Here is a 17,324-nt window from a genome sequence, read left to right as displayed (position 1 = left end):
TTATTTCATTTTTAATTGACAATAATGTATTCAAAAGTGTAAAATCCTGAAGTACCAAGAGTTAAGCCACAAAAAGAATTTAAAAATCACTTAAAATCTAATACAAGTAAGCAAATTTGAAAGTTTGTTGACTTTTCTGAAAATTCACCAGAGCGTGGAGAAAGATGATTACACTACGATGAGATGTTAAATATCAAGAAGGAGACTTCTGGACCTTAAGCACACTCTGTTCTATTTAGAAAGTCAAAAAACATGTGTTCAATGAGAATTCAAATATATTAACATGTTAAGTGAGAATATCAGTTATTTAGTGCCACAATAATGCTGTATAACTTGATCGTTATATGAGAGACTCCAAGTAACATAAAGCAAATACTGCTTATACATTTGTGGTGCTCATTAGATAAGTATATTGATACTAAATAGATCATTTTTTTTCCATTTGAGGATGGACTGGTTTCCTTCTGATCTCCGCTGGCCTATGGTAGGCTCATTCATATACATAGCATGGTTGATTTACTTATTTGCCTATGAGTTGACTCTATTCCACATATCTCTGATCCTCCATAAGCTTAACCCAGGATTTTCTAATAACAATAGCCAAACAATGGAAGCAAGGAAGTTGTAGTCAACCATCAGGTGTATCAATTCTTCTAATATCACACTGATGGACTGGGAATTTAGCTCAGTGGCACAGTGCCTGCCTGGCAAGCACAAGGTCGTGAGTTCGATTCTTGGTACCGGAGGAAATAATAATAATAATAATAATAATAACATCACACTCATATCCATGATAATATAAAATACATATGTCATTTCAAACAGTGGTTGTACTTTCAGAAATTTTTCTTCCATGAACAAATTTCAAAACTGACTTATGTACATGAGAATTTATTGCACCAATATTTGCAAGAGTTGAAGTAAAGTTCAAATATTATAAATTAGTTAAATCAGTGATGACACATCCATACCTCAGAGTCCTATGTGGATCCTGTGCATATTATATGCTTGTTCAAATAATTGTATTAATGTATTTTAGGAAGAAAGACAATGGATAAAACATATACAAATGTACATATGTAAATATTTGGTTTTCATAAAAGTTTGCATATAGGCATTTTTATATGTATATGTATATTTATAATCTCTTAAAATTGAAACACTGCATAAGTAACGGTGATTGTGTCCAGGTAGGAGAACCAAGTGTTTATTGGAGAGCGGTATTTTATACATTTTGAAATCTGTATACTTATAAACTATTCAAAAAGCAATGTGTTATGTAATAATAAAATAGCTCTATGTAAAGCCTAGTGAAATTAGTGTTACCAGTCCATGACGCATCATTCAAGTACTATGAGATATTTGTAAATTTACCTTATGTAGTTTAATATTAGCCTGCCATAAGACAAAGGACTGACTCCATCAGAGGAGATGCACAGAGTGGGGTGAATTTTTCAATTTATAGTTGCAGTTATTTTAATATTTTCATTTTCATTTAACACAAGTGGATATGAAAAAATGCACTAAGAATGGGAAAACTATAACTTGTTCCAAGTTACCAAGTAGTTATGGACACCTAAGTGTGTGTCCGTACATACAGGAGAGAGAGGGAGAGAGAGAGACAGAGAGATAGACAAGGACAAAGGAAGGAGAGCCCCTAAACTAAGAAGGGTCACAAGCACATTTTCTACTCCTTTTGCTTCCTTGCTTCAGCTATTATTGGGCTTGTCTCTCTTTCCCAGAAATGGCTGCCTTTCGGCATATAATGGAGTGACCGCTGCTGCAGAATTTATTTAGGTGTTGAGCAAGGGGTACATTAGGAACCTTTTGTATTGAAAAGCATGATGTTATTTTCAGACATGTTTATTGCCGCTCAACATTGCCAATGCAAAACAGACTTGAGGATGAGGAAGGCACCAGCAACAGCAAAATGCTTTCAGGATCTGACATTTCTCTTTGTGCTCCAGAATCAAGTCAATAGTCCAAGCAAATAGAAGGAAGGTCTCTATCTCTGGGCCTGTTAGATTGCTCGTTTGTGAAAACCCTTGCAATTCTTTATTTTTTTTTTTTTATTTTAAAGAGAGTAGCAAATGAGAAACAAACAAACAGAGAAACAAACAAACAAAGTAACAGAACAGTAGCAGCATACCGGTATCACAAACATAAACAAATCAAAGCAAGAACATTCAAACTGATACAGGGTCTCAAGACAAAATAATGCAAATCACTAGTGGTTGTTACATTCCATATCACTATCCTCAACTACATTGCTCAGATTACCAGATGGAAGAATGAAAGATTGCTCAAACCATTATAGGAAATAAGAAAATAATTCTTCGATAAAATAGTAGAGATAATACAGAGTTTCACTAGACAAGATGGTAGGAGTTCACCATTGTAATTCCATTACATACTGTTACTTTCAAATCAGTTGCACAGACCACCAGACACAAGCATGCACAATCTATCAGAACATAAGAAATTATAATCATTAACTGTTCATTTCAATACACCACCAGACATCAGCACTACAGTTATCACAGCTATTCTTATATAACCTGAAAGACTAGGTAAAACTCTTGGAATTCTTTTCCCTCCCCTCAATCTACAAAACCCTCTCCAGCGGTACCCACACATACTGTAATTACAGTCTGAACACCGTCTGTTTTCTTACAAGATCAATGTGCTGCACTCCAACTGGAACATGAACATACAATGTCTTCTTTCTAAAACATTCTCAACAAATTTACCTTCCTAGCTTTGCAGATTTCCTTCCTGTGGATGCTGCCCAGACCACTCCAGAGCCCTGTGGTCTTCGCCTCTGACCTGAGACATTGTCTTTTGATAGTGTTACCTTGCATTTTTTTTTTTTTTTTTGGTTTTTCTCCGGTACCGGGAACTGAACTCACGACCTTGTGCTTGCCAGGCAGGCGCTTTTGCCGCTGAGCTAAATCCCCAGCCCCTACCTTGCATTTTTTAAAGCTCAGAAATTTGTGGAGGTTGTTTTAAAATTTTGTTTAGTTCCAATTCTTTTGTTTTTCAAATTAAAAAAAAATTACATTACAGCAGCATAGTGAGGTGAGTGGGTCAAATGAGATTGTTTCTTCTGTCTCTGGTAAACTGTTAGACTCCAGATTTATATTCTCATAGTAAAAACTAGACAAAATATGTGACATCTGACAACAGGCAGCTCAGAATTGTGTTTACTCAGAGAAGAGAAGCAAACGAGGTGAACCCTCCAAAAGCTTTGGCTTTCTGCTTAAAGAAACTTTTATGACTGTAGCCCAGAGAGGAGTCCCCAAGCGAAGCACAGAAATCTTGATAAATTGAGAAATCAGGAGTCCAAAAAAGCAAAAGAAAAAGCTGTGCAAAGTGGTTCAGAACTCTTCAGGGAAATCCTGAACCTTTGACTGAATACTAAGCTATACCAGCATACGGGAAAGCTTCACAAAGGTAAGCAAAGGTGGGTTGCCCTAAGAAAACTGTGCAGCAAATCTGGAAAGAACAGAGCTGAACCACAAGCACCCTTCAGAGTAAGACGACAAGATGTAATCGCCAATAAAATATGCCCACACACAAATTATTTATTTTGTTGTTTCCACCAAATTACAAGATTCACAACAGTAGAAATTCTTATCTATCTATCTATCTGTCTGTCTATAAAATAGCTAGAAGTTAATTTTGAATATATATCTATACTTGATATATATATCAAATAGCTAGAAGTTAATTTTGAAAAATAACTCATGGAAAGGCATTTAGCAAATGAATATGTGTATTTATGTATAACCTACCATTTATCTATATTGACTATTTGTTCTACATAAACTCATATCACACAATATTGATTGTATATTAAATGTACAAACTGAGACACTGCCTTGTAGCTGAAAGGAACATTCAAATGAAGGAAAAGCCTTATTTTTCAAAATGTCTCTTGATAAGTACAAAATGAAAATAAATAATCACAACTCTTGGTTGAGCTAGGAAAATAATAATAGAGCAAGGACAGAGCTTTCCAAAAAAGAAGTGATTGATAGTTCTTGATCAACCTCATGAAGGAATAGCTGGATTTTCCAAACCTGCGAATGCCGTTACCTTTCTGAAATCTATCTGTGAGAAATAGCCTGCCCAGAACAAACCACTATGAAAGGCCATGATGGAAGCAGTGTTGGAGGCCCACTCAACAAAACAGTGCCTCATAAAAAGCTGCAGAGGCTGGGCGTGGTGGCGCACACCTGTACTCCTTGCACTCGAGAGGCTGAGGCAGGAGGATCATTGCAAGTTCAAGACCATCCTGGGCTACAAAGTGAGCTCAGGTCAGCCTGAACTACATAGCAAGACCCTGTCTCAAGAAGACCAAAAAATAAAAAATTTTAAAAATTAAAAAAATTAAAAAATAAAAAGCTGCACAGACACAGCCGTTATGGCGGACTAGAAACAGTGGAATCAGGATGTTTGCAAGATGATCACTGGAAAGTGAAAATATTTGAAAATAGGTGGAATTCCAAAGGCCCAAGTACAAGAAGGCAACTTGGAAGAGTAGTGCACTGGCTAAACGCCAGTATCAGAGGTATTTAGAAAAAGATGCAGGACCACCCTTTGATTCTGGTACTGCTGAACCCCAGGTCAGATGAATGCACCATTGGGAAAATATCTAAACCCTGCTATGGCGAGTGCTTGGGACATTTCTACCCTTAATGATCCTCAACCCAGAACACAGAAGCAATAGAAACATGACAAAACAAGGCAACAAGATGCCTCCAAAAGTTCTGAACTCCCCAAAAGCTCTGAGGTCCTACAGGCACTAAAAACAGAAGTCACAGGCAAAGAACACAAATACTAAATGGTTCAAATGTAAAAAATAAAAAACAAGCCAGATACAAGTAAGTCTATAATATATTCAGGGAGCTCACAGAGGATGTAAATAAACAGATAAAGGATTTAACTAATAAAATGTCCAACAAGTTTAACAAAGACACAAATGACAAGCTGATTGAATTAAATCAGATGATACAAAATATGGATGACCATTTTAGTAAGGAATGAAAAAATATGAAAAGAAATCACACGGAAATCCAGAATATAAAAATACATTTTTTAAAAAACACCCTAGAGTATAAAAAACAGGAATGACCAGGGTAAGGATAAAGTTTCAGAAAAAGGTTGATATAGTACACATAAATTCAATGACACCCTCAAAGAATAAGACAATATGGTAAGTGGATTTAACAGCTGCTAGATGACTCAAAAAAACTAACCTCAGGGCCATGGATATAGCTAAGCATCACAGAGCCTGCCTGGCAAGCATAAGGTCTTGAGTATGATTCCCAGTATAAAAAAAGAAAGAAAGGGAAAAAATATATATATATATATATACACACATACACACAAGATAGTTAAGATAATTATACCACTAATTTCTATTGGTTTACTGAAAGAAACAGTTAATGATTATTTTTAGACCAATTTTGCATTCTTATATCTGGTAATCTGAACAACTACCTTGAGGATAGCAATATGCAACATAACACCCATTGTTGATTTCCTGTCATCTTGTTTTGAAATTCTCTATCATTTTTAATGTTTTTCAATTATTTATTCTTTAAAACAAAAAATTAACCTAATAATTAAAGGAGTTCAAGAAAGATTAGAAGATAACACAAAAGGTGTAAGAATTTATTCACCAAACTCATAGCAGAAAATTTTCCAAAACTAGGGAAAAAAAATTCAACTTCCAAGTAAATAAGGAAGATAGAAACTTAGATAACCATGTCCAGAGAAATATTCTTCCATAACATGTCATAGTCAAAATTCCAGAAATTCAGCACAAAGAGAGAATACTAAAAGCAGCTACACAAAAACATCAGGTAACCTATAAATTTATGCCCATCAGACTAACAGTACATTTCTCAAAACAATCATTGAAGACCAGGAGTACTTCTTTAAAGAAAAGATTTTGAAGCCTAAAGGAGAAAATCTTCCAAACCAGTTTAATATGTCCTCCAAAACGATGACCTTTCAAAATCAATGTAAGTCCGGGTGTGGTGGTGCACACCTATAACCCCAGCCCTCAGGAGGTTGAGACAGGAGGATTGCTGTGAGATCGAGGCCAGCCAGGGCTACAAAGTGAGTTCAAGGCCACCCCGAACTGCATAGCGAGAACCTGTCTCAAAAAGACAAAAACAAATCAATTTAAGATACTTCCCAAGACAAAGAGCACCTAAAGAAATTAATGAACAATGCACTAGATTTTCAGAAACTACTCAAAGTAAGAGTAATATCACCAAAGGGCCAAACAGGAAACAGTACATCTAATGGGGAGAGCAGCAAAACAAAAGTGAAAAGAATGAGTTAGCAATGGGCAAATAATGGAATGACAGCATTTAGTAAAAGCTTTCAGTAGTAACTCTCAATGTAAGTGATTTTAACATCCCAGTCAAGACCACAGACTGGTAGATTGGGTCATAAAACAAAACCCTATTGCATTCTGCCCACAGGAGTCATAACTCAACCATAAATTTAAAAATAGACTAAAGGTGAAAGAATAGAGAAAGATACTCCACACACAAGGAGCCCAAAAGCAAGCAAGAGTAGCAATTCTATTGTCAAAGTGAGCTTCATGACAACACTGATCTGAAGAAACAAAGAAAGTCATAATATACTAATGAAAGGGACAAGTCAACAGAAAGATAAATATATATGCATTGAATGCCATCACACTCAATTTCATAAAATAAATGTTACTCAACATAAAGATCAGATAAATATCAATACTATTATAATGGGTGGTTTTAATACCCCGCTATCACAAATAGATAAGTCAACCAGATAAAAAGATCATCAAAGAAATGTGATAGTTGAACCACAGCATCACATAAATGGACTTAGCAGAATCTAGAGAGTATTTCACCCAACAGCAGAATGCACATTTTTTTTCAGTAGCACACGAAACTTTCTCAGAAAAAGACGTAAATAAATACAAAAAGAATTTAAATAATCTCCTGCTTAGGATTAGGGTCTTAGATCATAATGGAATAAAACTAGAAACCAACAGCAAAAGGAAAGACAGAAACTGTGACAAATACATGGAGATTTTTATAATAACGAATAACGAATGGGCCACATAGGAAATCCTTTTTAAATTTTTTTATTTTTTTTAATTTTATTTGGTACTAGGAATCAAACTTAGGGCCTCACGCTTGCCAGGCAGGCCCTGTGTCACTGAGCTACATCCCTAGCCCAAGAAATCTTAAATAATGAGTGGGTCACATAGGAAATCAAGGAATAATGTTAAAAGTTCCTAAAATCAAGAGAAAATGGCAGCAAAACTTACCAAAATCTACAGGACACAATGAAAACATTTCTAAGAGGCAATTCATAGCTGCAAATGCTCACATTAGAAAAATAGAGTGTTACCCGCCTAAATAATCTAATGGTGGGAGACCAAAAAAAATACAAAGGATCAATAAATCAAAGAGTGGGGCTGGGGATTTAGCTCAGCGGCAAAGCACCTGCCTGGCAAGTGCAAGGTCATGAGTTCAGTTCCCGGTACCGGAGAAAAACCAAAAAATTAAAAATTAAAAAAAAATAAATAAATCAAAGAGTTATTTCTTTAAAAGGGTAAACAAGATTGATAAACTCTTAGACAAACTTACCAAAAGAAGAAAAGAAAAAATATTAATGCAGTAGAAATAAAAAAGGCAAAATTACAAAGCCAAAATCCAGACAACTATAAAAAACTGCTTCAAAACTTTATATTCCAATAAATTGCAAAATCTAGAAGGCATGAGCGGATACCTAGAGACACGAATTACTGAAACTAAACCAAGCACATAAAAATCTTAAACAGACCAATAATAGGCAATAAATAGAGGTAGTAATAAAAACCCTACCAACTAAGAAAAGTTCAGGCCCCAATCGATTCATTCTAAATTTCACCAGAACTTCAGGAAAGGACTAATAGCAATACTCCTCAAGGTTTTCCAGAAAATTGAAATGGAAGGAACATTGTTGAACTCACTCCTTGAAACTAGCATTAACCTAATACTCAAATAGGACAAAGATTCAATAAGAAAAGAAAGCTATTTTTTTTGTGCCAATTTACTTAATGAATATAGGAGAAAAATCCTCAACAAGATAACTGCAAACAGAATGTAGCCATAAATCATTTAAAAGTTCATACATTAAGGGCTGGGGATTTAGCTCAGCGGCAAAAGCGCCTGCCTGGCAAGCGCAAGGTTGTGAGTTCGGTTCCCCGTACCGGAGAAAAACCAAAAAAAAAAAACAAAAAAAAACAAAAAAGTTCATGCGTTATAACCAGGGATGCACGAATGACTCAACATGTGTAAATCAATGAGTGTAATACACCCCATAACTAGAAATCACATGATAGTCTCAGTAGATGCAGAAAATGTCATTGACAAACTCTGACATCCATTCATGACAAACCCCCGAAAAAAATAGGTATAGAAAAATTTTGCTTTTAACTGATTAAAAACCACTTATGACAAACCCACTGCCTAGATCATACTAAAGGGGACATAACTAAAAACATTCCCTCTAAACTCGGTAACAAGAAAAAGAATATACACTCTCACCAGTGCTGTCCAATATAGTACTCAAAATTTTAGCCACAATAATCAGGTAAGAGAGAGAAATAACAATGATTTGAATCAGAAATGTTGAAGTCAAATTATCCTTCTGCAGATGACATGATCCTTTACACAGAAGACCCAAAAAAATTCTGCCAGAAGATTCTTAGAACTAGTAAACAAATCCAGTAAAGTGGCAGGATACAAAATCAACACGTATAAATCAATACTGTTGTTGTATTCTAAAAATGAGCCCAGCAAGAAATAAATCAGAAAACACTCATGCTCACAACAGCTTCCAAAAAAGTTAGGAATTAATCTAAGAAAGTGACAGACCTCTACAATGACAACTACAGTGCTCTGGGAAAAAATTGATGAGAGCAGTTACAAAATAGAGAGACATCCCTGGTTTTGTTTAGGTAAAATGAATATTGTCAAAATGGCCATATTAACAAAAAATGGCATATAGATTTGGTACAATACCAACTGCATAAAACTAGGAAAAAATCTGAGATTTATATGAAACCAGAAAAATCCCAGAATAGCCAAATCAATCCAGATCAATAAAAGCAAAGCTAGACACATTATAATCCTGGATTTCAAGCTATACTGCAAATCTTCAGTAATAAAAACAGGATGATGTTGGTATAAAAATAGACATATTGGCCAGTGGAATAGAAGAGAGGATGCACAAATAATTCTCTATTTTTTACAACGGGACCAATATATATGCTGGAGAAAAGATAGCATCTTTAATACATGGTGCTAGGAGAACTGGCTGTCCACATTCAGAAGAATGTCTCGATCTATATGTCTCACCTGGCACTAAAATAAAGTTGAAGTGGATAAAAGACTTCTGTATAAAAATGGAAAGAATCTGCTGGAAGAAACATTTAGTAAAAGTCTTGAAGACATAGGGGTAAGCAAGGATTTCTTAAACAAAACCTTAGCTGCACAAGATATACCAAGAATCAACAAATCAGATTGTATCAAATTTAAAACTTCTGTACAGCCAACAAAACAACCACCAGCGTGAAAAGACAACCTACGGAATGGGAGGAAAACATTTGCCATCTATTTCTTGGAGAGAATACTCATATCTAGAATATATAAAAGACTCAAAATATTAGACTTCAAAAATATAAAAGACTGAATCAAAAAATGGGCAAATAAAATGAGTAGACACCCCTCGAAAGAAATTCAAATGGCCAAGAAGTACATGAAAACATGTTCAGCATCTTTCTATATTCTCCTAATCAGGTATTATAAATGTGGAGCTCTTGCAAATATTCTTGAGATACACTGTCATGGTAAGTTTTTCTGTGGGCTAATAATTCTAATAAATGCCATCCTTAAGGTTGATGCCCTCTAGGATATTATACTTGTCCATCCTCACCTCTCATGCCTCTGATCAGCAAGAGCTCAGATTCTATTTATTCTCCCAGCTGACCTGACTTCAAAATCTCACATCCCAACTTCTAGCTACCTTATTTGCCTATATTCCTCCAAATTTGTAATTTCAAACATACTAACTCCCTCTCTGTGCACCCCACAGCATTTGTACAAATAATTCCTTCCCCTTCTGCTTTCCACAGTTTTGTGAATGTCACCAAAATATTACTGCTCATCCATACCAAAACCGTGAGAATAGATTTAGTTACCTTCTGTCCCATAGGTCCCACACCTATTTTTTCTTTTTTATTATCTCTGTAATTCAAACCCTGTTCCATGCTCCTGAAACCCTTCAGGACTTTATTATCTCTGCTTTACAGAACTTCAGCAGATTCCAAAAAGCCCTTCTGGTCTCTGTCTTCCCGTTTTTATTCCATCCATTTCTTTGGGGTACAATGGGACATGTCTCACTGCAGGTCTAACCACATACGATCCTAGCAAAATCTCTCAATGGCAGTTTATTCTGGTTTAAATAGAACACAGATCACTAGACTATATTCCTGCATTTTTAGCATTCAAAGTTAAAATAAGCTGCATTTGAACATCAGAGACTTCATATAAACATCCAGATTTCTGGGTTCTCTTTGAAAACTTGGGCCATCTATTAGGATGGGGCTCTACATCCCCAACTTTGTGACAAGCAGCTAGGTTATCTAGAAGGCACTATAGGACATAATGCCCTCTCCAGCTCCCAATAATTCATGTGATTCCCAAGCTTACACTTACCAAGCCTTCTTCTCATAGCTGTTGATATTTGGTAGCACTGGGTCACTGAGTTTACAACTTCTGACCAGCCCACACCTGAGGCCTGACCTAAGAAATTCTTTTAAAATTGTTACTCTGAATGAAATCATCATATATTTCCTCATGCATAAGGGAAGGGCAAAGCCCAGGTGGTTCCCAAGTGTGCTAACTACAAGGGGTGGGGAAAGTAAATACCCTGACCTCAAATTTCTTTCTCCCTCCAATCTTACTAAGATGGACAGAACCCAATCAGAAACCTGAGAGTGGGCAGAAGCAGTTAAAATCTAAAAGATCCCGGAAGCAGCCTTGATAAGTAAATTATCAAAACCATGATTGTGTCCACTGGTGGAAGCATTGTTCTCTAAAACCTAAATTCTATATAGCTCGAGGTCATAGGGAAAGGAAGCAAAACTTCTATCAGTTAGTTACTGGGTATACTGGAAAGAGAGACTAATTCATTTTCACCCCCAAGAATTTTCCCAGATATTGTATTCTAACTATGGAGGAAGAAATGAGTATTAACTGCTTGATGAAGGGATATTAGCTGCATTTGCAGATACATTAATGGTAAAATGGAACCAAACGTCACAGGATATTTTTCCCTATTTTTCCTGAAACTCATGTTCAGCAAGCCGTATACTGTTCTTTCAGACAACCGTTCTGGTCTTCACACACATTAATGCCAAAGTTAATTCCATTGGCGTGAATCCAAGCTCTCATTTCCTTTGTTGTAAAATGAGTCCCCTGGTTAATAGTGCTGTTTTGGGAGTTCCCTGGATACAGCAAACTGTGATCCATGAATCAAGATGCTAGCCGAAGCCCTCAATGCACAGAAGGCAAATCTCTTTCTGAATATACTGGTCCCTGTATGAAGTACTGCCTTTTCCATAATGAGCAGGTTTCCTTATTAAGTGATGAAAGGACTCATTTACGTCCTCTGTAAAGTCAATTTCAACACTCAACTGAGTATCTAGAAGCCAGATCAGCCTTGGTGAAAGTAAGTTCATGTTGTTGAGCCCATCCATAATGTCCATTCTTGATATCATGGCCACTTTATAGTGGACCCACAGAATAGGCATGGAGTCCCTAGGGTGGAAAGGTGATTGATGTAATGATGGCTCAAATTATAGAATTAATTTTTAGTAGCATCCTTCAGGATTCATCTAGAGTAAGTAAGCAAGCATCTAGTAAGTAAGTAAGCATCTAAATGGATCACAAATATTTTGCACTCTATGCCCTTTCTTAGCTGTATACTTATACTTAAGTATGAGCTATATACTTATTCCCTTGGTCACCAAAAGTGTTCATTTCAAATCAATGACCAAATCCCTTGATCTATTAGCCACAGTTCCTGAGTCAAGTACATCCCTGCCTGAAGCCGTCCTTCCTTCCAGAATAAGTGTTCACCCACATGGACCTCCGACAGTTGTGCCTATCCTGAGGATTTCCTTTCATCACTGCTTTTCAGTGCCAAATCTTGGTGGGTCCGTGTTTTTAGTGATTACCACATTCCAGCTCATGCCAATTCTAATATTATAAGGTAGAAGGGAGAGTCCTGTTTTCCTGACTTTTAGATCCCTAATTTGTCCAAACTCTAAAATTCCTGCAAGATTTATAAGAAATGATGGTCACACACAACACTACCTCTACACATAAACCCACACCAGCCTCAGCCCTGATCCAGAAACTCGTGTTTCAGAAATATTTCCTATCAAGGTTGTAGCATCTTGAGCCAACTAGGAATTAATATCCCTAGAGAGGGGTAGCAAAAACATTCTTTTATCTGTGCAGATTTGAAATGAAATTAAATGTTTTAGAGCTATACTACTTTTCTCTCCCCCATGTCTATTATCAGTGAAGTTACTCGTGTTGGAAAGGATAAAGCTGAAGGCAGAGAAAACAAACAGCACTCGTTCATGGAAGCAATTTCATCTGTAATTCATTAACCCAGCTATCTTCAACCTCATAGGAAAAAAAAGTCCCGTGTATTAGCTTTTAACCCCAAGTTTCCTGTTTTCATATTTGTCTTTCAGTAAAACACACACACACACACACACACACACACACACACACACAGGGAGGGAGAGGGAGAGGAAGAGGACAGAGAGAGGGAGAGGAGATGTTCTGTTACTGACGGCATCTTGTGTGGAGTTGCCAGTTTACACGAAGGCACAGATTATTTAATAAACAATTTCATACTTATCATTTTTAGCACTCCTACTGTCCTACTCCTTGCTGAAGAAAGGAGAAAAACATACATTACTAAGCCATCTTGCTCTTTTTCATTCTCTCACCTAAAGCAAGAGAAGCAAAGACTGACATAGTAATGGATAATGAAGAAAAATGCCTCCGAAAGCCTGGGCTACCACCAGTATTGAGATAACTGGATGGGATGCAAGATAATATCAACAGGTACTACAACCATGCTAATAATGATATTTTTATAAAGATAATAAGAAAATTATTTCTTGTTTTATTTTCCTTCAATCCTTTCATTCCCACCGGGAAAATATCTCATTTTGAAGCTAATCTTTAACATCCAATGATTTAACACAGAGAAAGCAGATCACATGCTCAGAAAATTTGGTGGGCAAGACTATCTCATGAGAAGACACTAATGTTACGGTGTTATTGTGGTATTTTTATGTCAATTTATATTGATTGATTAGTACTGATAACGATTCTTCTATTTCCCATTTCCACATGATGAAGTGATTATATTACTGTCACATTTATGTTATGTAAATATATGCACATATTTTAGGCATGTACATGTATATATAGGCATGCTCTGTTTATATTTACACACCCACGTATTTAAGTAATGGGTTGGTAACATTGGCTGTTACACTGCCACAATTCTATTTTAAAGAACTGAATGTGAATGCAGATCTCTGCTTTTATTTTTCTACAATTGTATGTAATCCTGAAATTTCCTTCTTCAGTATCAATCATTTCCTTCAATTAAAAGTGGGATGAAATACTTCATGAACATCGTGTCTTTTACTATTTCTATTAATTCACTCTCCCATCATCTTATATTTGAATTTAGGCTTCATAATGTACTTGCTTGAGCTAAATATGTCTGGAGATTTTGTTCTTCAGAAAAAATGGAGGTAATTGAGATTTTGTGTATAGGAGTAGAACCTTCATTAAGCTCCATTAGTCTTATTCAGCTGGGATTCATGACTAAACATTGTATTTTCCTATAATTATTTCTATTTCTCCCTTATACAGTCATATGCAAATTGTATTTTTAAATATATAAAACTGATGATTAAGAAAAGTCAAGGTGAAAAGCTTAAATCATTTCAAAGAATTTATTTTGCATTTCTCATTGTCAAGCATTTGTTTTATAGCATGAAATACTGTAATACAAGGGCACAGTTTTAAGGATCATAATCACTTTACCAAAGCTTTGTTTTTGACTCTCCAATACTTCTCTCTGAAAATACTGGTACTTCGGCCCCTGAAAATATTTGCAGTAGATCATTAAAGCTTTAAAGTATCCCAGATATTTACAAAGGCACAGTGTCTTCTTTTCTTTTCTTGGGTTCTTTTCCTTTCTTGACTGGAACTAAAATTGTTCAGGATTTCAAGCACTAGTCACTGTGTAAGTAGACATCTTCTACAATTGCTTTTGAATTATTGAGAGTAGTGTGAGTGTTTACTCCTTCTCATTCTTTAAAAGAGACAGTTTTGTCACATGTGCATAAACCCAGAGGGATTGTGAACACTCTGACCACCAGATTAGTAATCAAACAGATGCACACTTGGCAAACACTGAATCTTTTTAAGAAAAAAAGTTGGTTCAGTTTTTTCTCATGCTCAAAGGTTTTGTTCTTTGGAACAAAACACATTTTTGCAAAGCCCTCTTGAAACATAATAAATGTGTTTTCATATTGAATCTGTGTTTTGAGTCTTACAGCTGCGATACCCTGGAACCAGGAATCACTTGTTGATCATCATGTAGATATTTTTTAAACAAACTTTCAACAACAACACAAGAATTTGTTGATTGTGTGTATTTTTCCCATATTTTTTTCTACATTGAGTTTTTCATTTAAAATACAATTGACATATAGTAAAATCATATCATCAGACAGGTCTTCATTTGTGAAATATAACTCAGTTTAACTTTTTTGGGGGTACTAGGAATTGAACTCGGGACCTCACATTTGCCAAATAGGTGCTTGTGCTGCTGAGCTATATCCCCAGCTCCTCAGTTTCATTTTTAACATTATATTGAAGTGCAACTTTTCATGAGAGTATCTAGTAAAGAATACATTTCATGAAGTGACTCTTTAAATAATAACATGTGAATTTTGCAAACTCAATCTTTCCATATGTATCTTTCATGACCTACTCTTGGTTTTCAGAAAGCTTTATAGCTAAAGATTAACAGATATTCTAATGAACAAGACAATATTACCTTTGTAGTACTTGAAGAAACTCCTAAGAAAGCATTTTTTTACATAAAGAGGAAATTTCATAATAAAGACAGAATCACATATACATTAAAATTCTGAGTACAATCAAAATCTATCACTTCCTTCCCAAGAAGATACTTGCCATCAAGATAAAGATGTAGATAAATTAAATATAAGGGACTAAGATGACTCTTAAGACTGTGACATCCAATATTTTAAGCTGTCTGTAGCTGGAAAGGCAAGTTTTCTAGAAATGCAATAAAATCAATCTGGCATTCAGATCTCTTCCAAGAAACTTTTAAGACTTGCAATTAACATCAAATTGCAAATTGAATTATTGGTTAAAATGATGGGAAAATCCAAAGGATTGGAATTGACTCAATTTATGTTATTATTGGGTTTTACAATGCTATTTTTTTATGACTATGAGAAAATAATTTTTCAGAACTATGGACGATAACATTTTATTTTACATTATTTATTTGTTGTTGAAAAGAAGATTAATTCTGAAAGATTATAAAGACCATTATAAAGAAGAGGCAATGCCAACACAAGTTATTGTTCCAGGTATTAAAACTACATTTGGAGAAGGAAATTTTTATTTATTTTGTCCTAGGAGAGAAAAACTTGGAAAGAAAGAAGGACAAGCAAGTCTTAGGGATCATGATAATCTTAGGAAAATGCCATTTAATGTGGAGTTCACTTAGAATGTGTGTGACAAGCTGCTCTGTAATTGCTACCTGCCTTCTTGTTTTCATTAAAATCAAATTACACCTTTTCCTTTTCTTTTCTCTCCTAAATGTGCTGCTCCATCATATGCTATTTAATATCCTAATAGTTCCTACTCAGGCTACATGCTTCTGGTCCAAAATTGTGAGCTGAGTTCATATTTACCTCTTTTTCACCCTAAATTTGATTAAAGTTCTAAAAATAAACAGTAGTAACACCACTAACATAATAATAGCTAATTTCTACTGTACACTTGTTACATGTCAGCCAATCTTCTCTGTATGTTAGTTACTACTCAACAATTCCCACTTTACAGATGAAGAAGTGACAGCACAAAAAAAGTGAAGAAACTTGAGTCAAATCATAAAACCCATAAGTGGGACAGGCAGGATTTAATTCCAGGGCCTATGAAGTGAATCCTGTGCAACATGCCCAGGACAGATATGAAAAAGAAGAAATCACTGAAAGTGATGAAAATGACAAATAGTCTAGTAAGTTGATCAAAACTCCAAAAGACTGTCTGGAAGACAGAAAACAGACTGATGACAGTAACACAGTCACTAAGAGCAGGGATAGGCCCTGGAATAATGATCTTCAGGATATTTAATAAGAAATTTCTACAATATATTTGAACTAGCTATTCTCCTTCTCCTAAACACACAACACACCTGCATCATTTGTGTTTACCCGAAGCAGGATACTGGATCAGTCAGAGCTCATCCAGGAGATAGGAACAGGGAACTTAATGAGGGAACTGATTACACAGGGATGGTAGTGCTGAAAAGCTGCACATGGCAGAGGGCAAAAGCAAGGAGCAGGATGGAGGTGGTGTCCCGAAGACAAAGGCCAGGTCACTTAGTCTGTCCAGGGAAAGTAGATGGTATTACTGGAGATACTGCCTGACACATGTTCAGAGGGAAGAGAAAGATCTTTCCAACATGCTCCCCATATTCTGATCTACTTTTCCGTGTCCCATTGACCAAATCTGGTCAGTCATCCTGGAGGCTCCACAAATGGCCTGTTGGAGTCAGCCTTCCTGTGACACAGAGCAGATCAAGGGCAAGGAATGATTCTGAGCACATGGGCTTGGGACCAGCGCAGATATTTCTAAATAAAGCAAAAGGTCTTTTTGGCAAGCAGTCCAAGCCTGGGTGTTAGGGCCAGAGATAAACAGAACAAAGGTCTGACATGCTCTGGATTCTTAATATCCACCATGGAGGCTGAGCTCACCTGTTTCTCTCTCTGTCTCTCTCTCTCTGTCCCTCTCTGTCTCTCTCTGTCTCTCTCTGTCTCTGTCTCTCTCTGTCTCTGTCTCTGTCTCTCTCTCTCTCTTTCTCTCTCTCTCTCTCTCTCTCTCTCTCTCTCTCTCTCTCTC

This window comes from Chinchilla lanigera, unplaced genomic scaffold, assembly GCF_000276665.1.
Source record: "Chinchilla lanigera isolate Chin_1 unplaced genomic scaffold, ChiLan1.0 scaffold00073, whole genome shotgun sequence".
Lineage (NCBI taxonomy): Eukaryota > Metazoa > Chordata > Mammalia > Rodentia > Chinchillidae > Chinchilla > Chinchilla lanigera.
Note: the sequence above shows the minus strand (reverse complement) of the source record.